Here is a 6033-nt window from a genome sequence, read left to right on the forward strand (position 1 = left end):
CACGTTTGTCCTTGGCCTGGGTGTGGAGGGCTAGCCATTCTTGTGAGCACCACTCTTCGACCAACACCTCCCAACAATCCATCCGATCCGCACACCATCTCGGAGGCGCCTATAAGTTAGCAAATAGAAACTTGAGCGCTACGGCTAAGAATTACTAAATGAAGGAACTTAAGTAGAAGGCCTTAAGAATTACCTTCATGTACTGCTCCTTACTCAGGAACTTATCGCGGCACGCCGGCTTGGTCTTCTTGATACCACGCAAGGCGTAGTAGTCTCGAACAGCCTGCACCCGAGCCTCGTGCCGTAAGTTCTGGAGTAGGCGCTTGCAGACATTCTGGATAACATTTGCGCTGTCCTCCTCGTATCCCTCCTCACACTTGTAGAATGTCTGCAATCAAATGAGACAATATTTATTAGTACAATTAATAACTAGCTAGTTGAAGATTTTGAAATGTGTAAAGGAGAAATTACCCAGAACGTCCTGATCACCATGTCAGCCCTCGTGTCGCACACGACACCGTCGATAATGACATCCGGCGGGGCCGGGGCAGCCACGTAGTGGTCCCAGCTCAACCCAAGCTCTGGAAGCCGACCCTCACCAGGCAACGTGACAAACCCCGGGAAGTTTTGCCGGCAAAGAACTCCAAGGACGGAGTTGGGCCGGCGGACACTATGATGGTGGTCCCAACCCCTGCAGCATGACAAGGCCAACGCATTAGTTATTTCAAGAAACGTGAATGCAGAAGGTACAAAAATATTAAATGCACTTACGTACCTCTCCCCATCAGGGAAGATCAACCACCTCTGCTCGCGGGTCGCCGACACGGACGGGAGCCGTGTAGCACCACGCTGGTAGACGGTGCCACCCTCCTCCTCAAGATCAGTCGGCTCCCCGCCATCATCAGCATGGCCACTCGGCTCCTCGGGCTGATCCGGCCAGGTACCCCATCCGGACGTGTGCTCCTCCGGGGTCTCGTGGGCCGAAGGCCAGTCGACCCAAGGCTCGTGGGCCAAAGACCCGTGGACTGGAGGCTCGTGGACCGGAGTCCGTGTAGCCTCCTCCTCGGATGAGTCCACCCTAGCAGTCACGTGCTCGGGTGAAACAGCTGGGGGTGGCGGCGAGGAAGGTGCCCTAGCAGTCACCCTACCTCCTCTCCCGCGACCACGTGCCCCACCTCCTCTCTTCCTACCTCGTCCCCTGCTGGGCACCGCGGTCGACGAAGAAGGGCCCGGCGGTGTGGACATACTGTCCAGCAACGCTCGGCGGAGAGGTACGTCTGGAATCGAAGACCTCAGACCACGCGCCGACGAAGAAGGGGCCTTGGCGCGCTCCCGACCAGCGCCCACCATCTTTCAACACCTGCCATGACAAACAGTAAACGAAATTAGTACAACATAAAAAAAAGACCGACATGAATAATAATATGTGTATCACTTAAGTGTATCATCATCAAGTACAACATTAAAAAATTTAATACCTCACACTACTAATAATCTCGATCAGTATCATCAATAAATGCATAATCATCATCATCACTATAATCAATGACGGGCTCATAGGGTTCAGTGGCATCAGCATGTGCAAGGCCACCTTGACGTAATCGGTCAAGCAATGACAGGTCATCCGCAGCAGTAACCTCTTCTTGTTCCGGCTCTTCTTCTTCCTCCTCTGGGGTGATGTCGGATTCACTGTCGCTGTCTACTTCAATATTTTGGGGTGAAGTATAGCGGTTCTTGAAACGCTTTTTGGAAAGACGTGTCTCTTGGAAGAATTCTCCTTCATATGTGTCTGGGTTAATGTGAGGTTCATAATCCTCTTCCTTTGGGGGAGATAGTTTAGCACGTGGCGGCAGTTCATAAACGACATCCCAACCTTTTAGATTTGGATTAGTTTGGCAGGCCCACGGTAGATAGAATACTTGGGTCGCCTGTTGAGCCGTAATATAGACATCAGGAACATCTAAATGGGTGCTTTGGTTGATTTCAACTAGCCCTATATGTTCATGAGTCCTTCTAGTCTCCTTCGGCTGAAACCAATAACATTTGAAGACTACGACATTCGGTGGGTTTTCACCATAGAATAGAAGTTCATAAATTGCTTCAACTCTCCCATAATACTCGGTACCTCCTTCGCCGATAGCAGATACACAACAATTTGTAGACTTTCGGTCGGCCATAGATAGCTCTTTGCCATAGGTACAAAAGCGATACCCGTTGATGTCGTATTTGTCAAATGAACGAACCTTATAGTCAAAACCATTAGCCACTTGTCTCAATTCGGCGTCCATAGACTCTGAATTAGCCTACAAGTTTAATATGAAAGGATTGTTGCATTACGCACAAATTAGCGAATGAAACCGGGATAGCCGCCTACAAATTAGCCTACAAGTCTAATAGAAATTACCGTTTGTTTGAACCAAGAGATGAAACCGGGATAGCCGCCTCCTTGCTTTGCGAGAAGCTCATACTCTTCGACAGAATCCTTTTGGATCACCGCTCCATACGAGAATAAGGCGACGTATCGACTGTATGAAATATCCAGGAATAAGAGCAGTTCAAAGGAAATAGAAGTTGCGAAACTATGTACCGAGAACTTACTCGATGTACGGCCGCACTTCTATCAGGTTGTTGAAGATATACAACGAAATGGTCCGCCATTGTTCGTTATCCAAAGATACTGGATTTGAAACACTGGCTGGTGCGAGATTCCCTTTGAAAAGGCTGAGGTTGGATCCACCCTTTTTAGGGTCGCCAGCATTGTACCGAGGCTTCGGATTATGCAAATGACGATTTTTGGCTTCGTAGTGTGCTGTCACGAAGTTTGCCGCCTCCTCAGTGATGAATGCCTCAGCCATCGATGCTTCAATTCTACGTTTATTTTTACATTTTTGTCGAAGCGTCTTCTGCATCCTCTCAGTTGGGTAGCACCAACGATTTTGCACGGGCCCCCCCAATCTTGCCTCAGTCGGGAGATGCAAAATCAAATGTTGCATTGGATTAAAGAAGCCCGGTGGAAAGATCTTCTCTAACTTGCAGATCAACTCCGGCGCCAACTCTTCCATTTCTTCTAGCACGCCAGGCGATAGTTCTTTCGCACAAAGAACACGGAAGAAATAGTTGAGTTCTGCCAGTACTAGCCATTCATCCTCAGGGATGAAGCCACGCAACATCACCGGCATTACCCGCTCAATCCATATGTGCCAATCATGACTCTTGAGACCAAATATCTTCAATTTATCAAGACTGGCTCCCCTCTGTAGATTCGCTGCATACCCATCGGGGAACATCAACTGCATTTTCACCCACAAGATAATTTCCCTCATAGCTGGCCTTCCAAGATTGAACCATGCCTTTGGCTTCGTCCAGTTCTGCTTTCCTTTCGGTTCTTTCATGTTTTGTAACGGCCTATCACATAGCGCCTCCAGATCAACTCTAGCCTTAGTATTATCCTTTGACTTCCCATCTATGCCGAACAATGTACCAAAAAGTGCCTCGGCGATATTCTTCTCAGTGTGCATCACGTCGATGTTGTGTGGGCAAAGGAGGTCTTTGAAGTAAGGCAGATCCCATAAGCATGTTTTGTGAGTCCAGGCGTGCTTAGAATTATACCCCTTGAAGTACCCTGGACGCTCTGGATCTGGCTCGAGAGCGTTTAACTGATCCAGGGTCTGTTGGCCTGTCAATGCATGTGGTGCAGAGTTTTTGACAACTCTACCTCTGATGAAGTTCTTCTTGTCTTTCCTGAACTTATGGCGAGGATTCAGGAACTGTCCATGCATGTCGAAGCAAGAAAACTTGCGACCGGCCTGAAGCCAACGAAACTCAAGAGCTCCCTTGCATGTGGGGCACGGGAACCTTCCATGCACACACCAGCCAACGAATAGCGCATACGCCGGCAAGTCATGCGTCGAGTACATGTACCAGACACGCATTATGAAGTTCCGTTTGCTATAGGCATCGTATGTCTTGAACCCATTATCCCAGGCTTCTTGCAATTCGTCCTTAAGCGGTTGCATGTACACATTCATAGTTTTCCCCGGATAGTTGGGCCCTGGAATTATCAACGTCAGGAAAATGTTCTTTCTTTGCATAATCTGTCCGGGGGGGAGATTGAGTGGAAAGACAAATACGGGCCAACAACTGTATTGGGCTGCCGTCATACCAAACACACTGAACCCATCCGTGTTGATGCCGACTCGAGGATGCCTCGGATCTGCCGCTTTGTCACCATGTAATTCATCAAACTTTTTCCACGCAACACCATCCGATGTGTGTACAATCATCAGATTCCCATCTGCATCTAGTTCGGTTCTTTTGCCCGTTTTGTGCCATGTCATCTGTCTGGCCGTCTCTTCGACCATGAAAAGACGTTGAAGTCTTGGTACGATTGGCATATACCGAAGAACACTAACGGGGATTTTGGTCTGTGTCTTCTCACCCATACCATTGTCTACCACAACATACCTGGAAGACTTGCAAATGGGACAATAGTTCAAGTCCGCATAGTCAAGCCTAAACAAGACACATCCTTTCTCATAGGCATGTATCTTATCATAGGGCATCTTCAGTGCACGGAGGATTTTGTCCGACTGGTACAGGTTTGCAAGCATTACATGGCCTTTGGGTAGAAAGCGTCCAAATACTGTCATCATTGCATCATAGCATTCTCTGCCCAAGTTGAACTGAGCCTTCAGAGCCATTACTTGTGAGATGGCATCCAACTGACAAAGCTCAGTGTGCTCATGGAGCGGACGTTTTGAAGAATCCAACATTTCATTGAAGGCCTTTGCAGATTCCTCCATCTCCTAGTCCGAATCCCGAGCATCATCAAAGTCTTGCACCATGTTTTCCATCCCGGTACCATGCTCGTCGGTGCGACGACGATCCACCTCAGCTCGGTCACGTTGGGCAGACTCACCATGAAATGTCCACACCGTATAATCGGGCGTAAAACCACTCTTCTGCAGGTGTTTGCCCATTTCAGCCTCTGTCCTCTTTTCCCAATTGCCGCACCGTAAACAGGGGCACCAGGTTTTTCTCTGGCCATTTGCAAATGCGGCTCGCACAAATCCCTTGGTTTTTGTGAACCATTCAGTGCTCCATTTGTTCTGACCAGTGTGACCGGTGTACATCCACGCACGATCACTCATCTTGACTTTCAGAGCTACTAGACACACAACAAATATATATATATATAATTCACCATGTATGTATTCATCAGTTGATCTACTTTGTCAATTTTATTACGTCCATGCAACCTACACTCTAATAGGTAATGATAGGTCCTAATCCCACCCGAGTATGTTTAGATTGGGTTCATTTTCCCATGCTATGCCCCGGATCCTACGCAAAATTTCGGCAGCACCTCCCCGCTGTTCTCCTGATACACGTCTCTGCAATAAACAGAGAGGATGTGTACCCGGAGAACAATAGGGGAGGCACTGACGAAATTTATGCGTCGGATCCGGAGCAAAGCATATGGGAAAACGAACCCAATCTAAACATACTCGGGCTGTCCATGGATAGCGTTGGACAATTCGAAAGAATCAAGGTTATAAATATGCAAATGCATGCATATTTATAACTATGACGCTTTCGAATGGGAGACACATATTGGTTACGCATACTGATGATTCAAGACACGTATATATCTAGCTATCAAGTTTCATCGGAATAGATCAAATAATTAATGGGGGAGGAGGACATGTCATTTGTGCTCACCCACGAACGAAGGGGCAGAGCTCGTCAAACGCACGGCGAGGTCGTCGAACACCAAACCTCGCAGCGATGAAACATTTGCACATTTAAAACTACCCGATCAACACAATTATATATGATGTTTTTCATAACAAAATCGAAAGATATATGACCTAACTAATAATTCACAAATATATGACCCCGTCGGCTTCTGGAAGGCCAAAGAACACCTTTTCGGGAGGTGTCGGGGGTCGGGGTCTCGTGTCAGTCTCGGGGTGCCGTGTCGGGGTCGGGGTGTCGGGTCGGGGTGCCGTGTCGGTGTCGGGGTCGGGGTGT

This window comes from Triticum aestivum, chromosome 4D (genome assembly GCF_018294505.1).
Source record: "Triticum aestivum cultivar Chinese Spring chromosome 4D, IWGSC CS RefSeq v2.1, whole genome shotgun sequence".
Lineage (NCBI taxonomy): Eukaryota > Viridiplantae > Streptophyta > Magnoliopsida > Poales > Poaceae > Triticum > Triticum aestivum.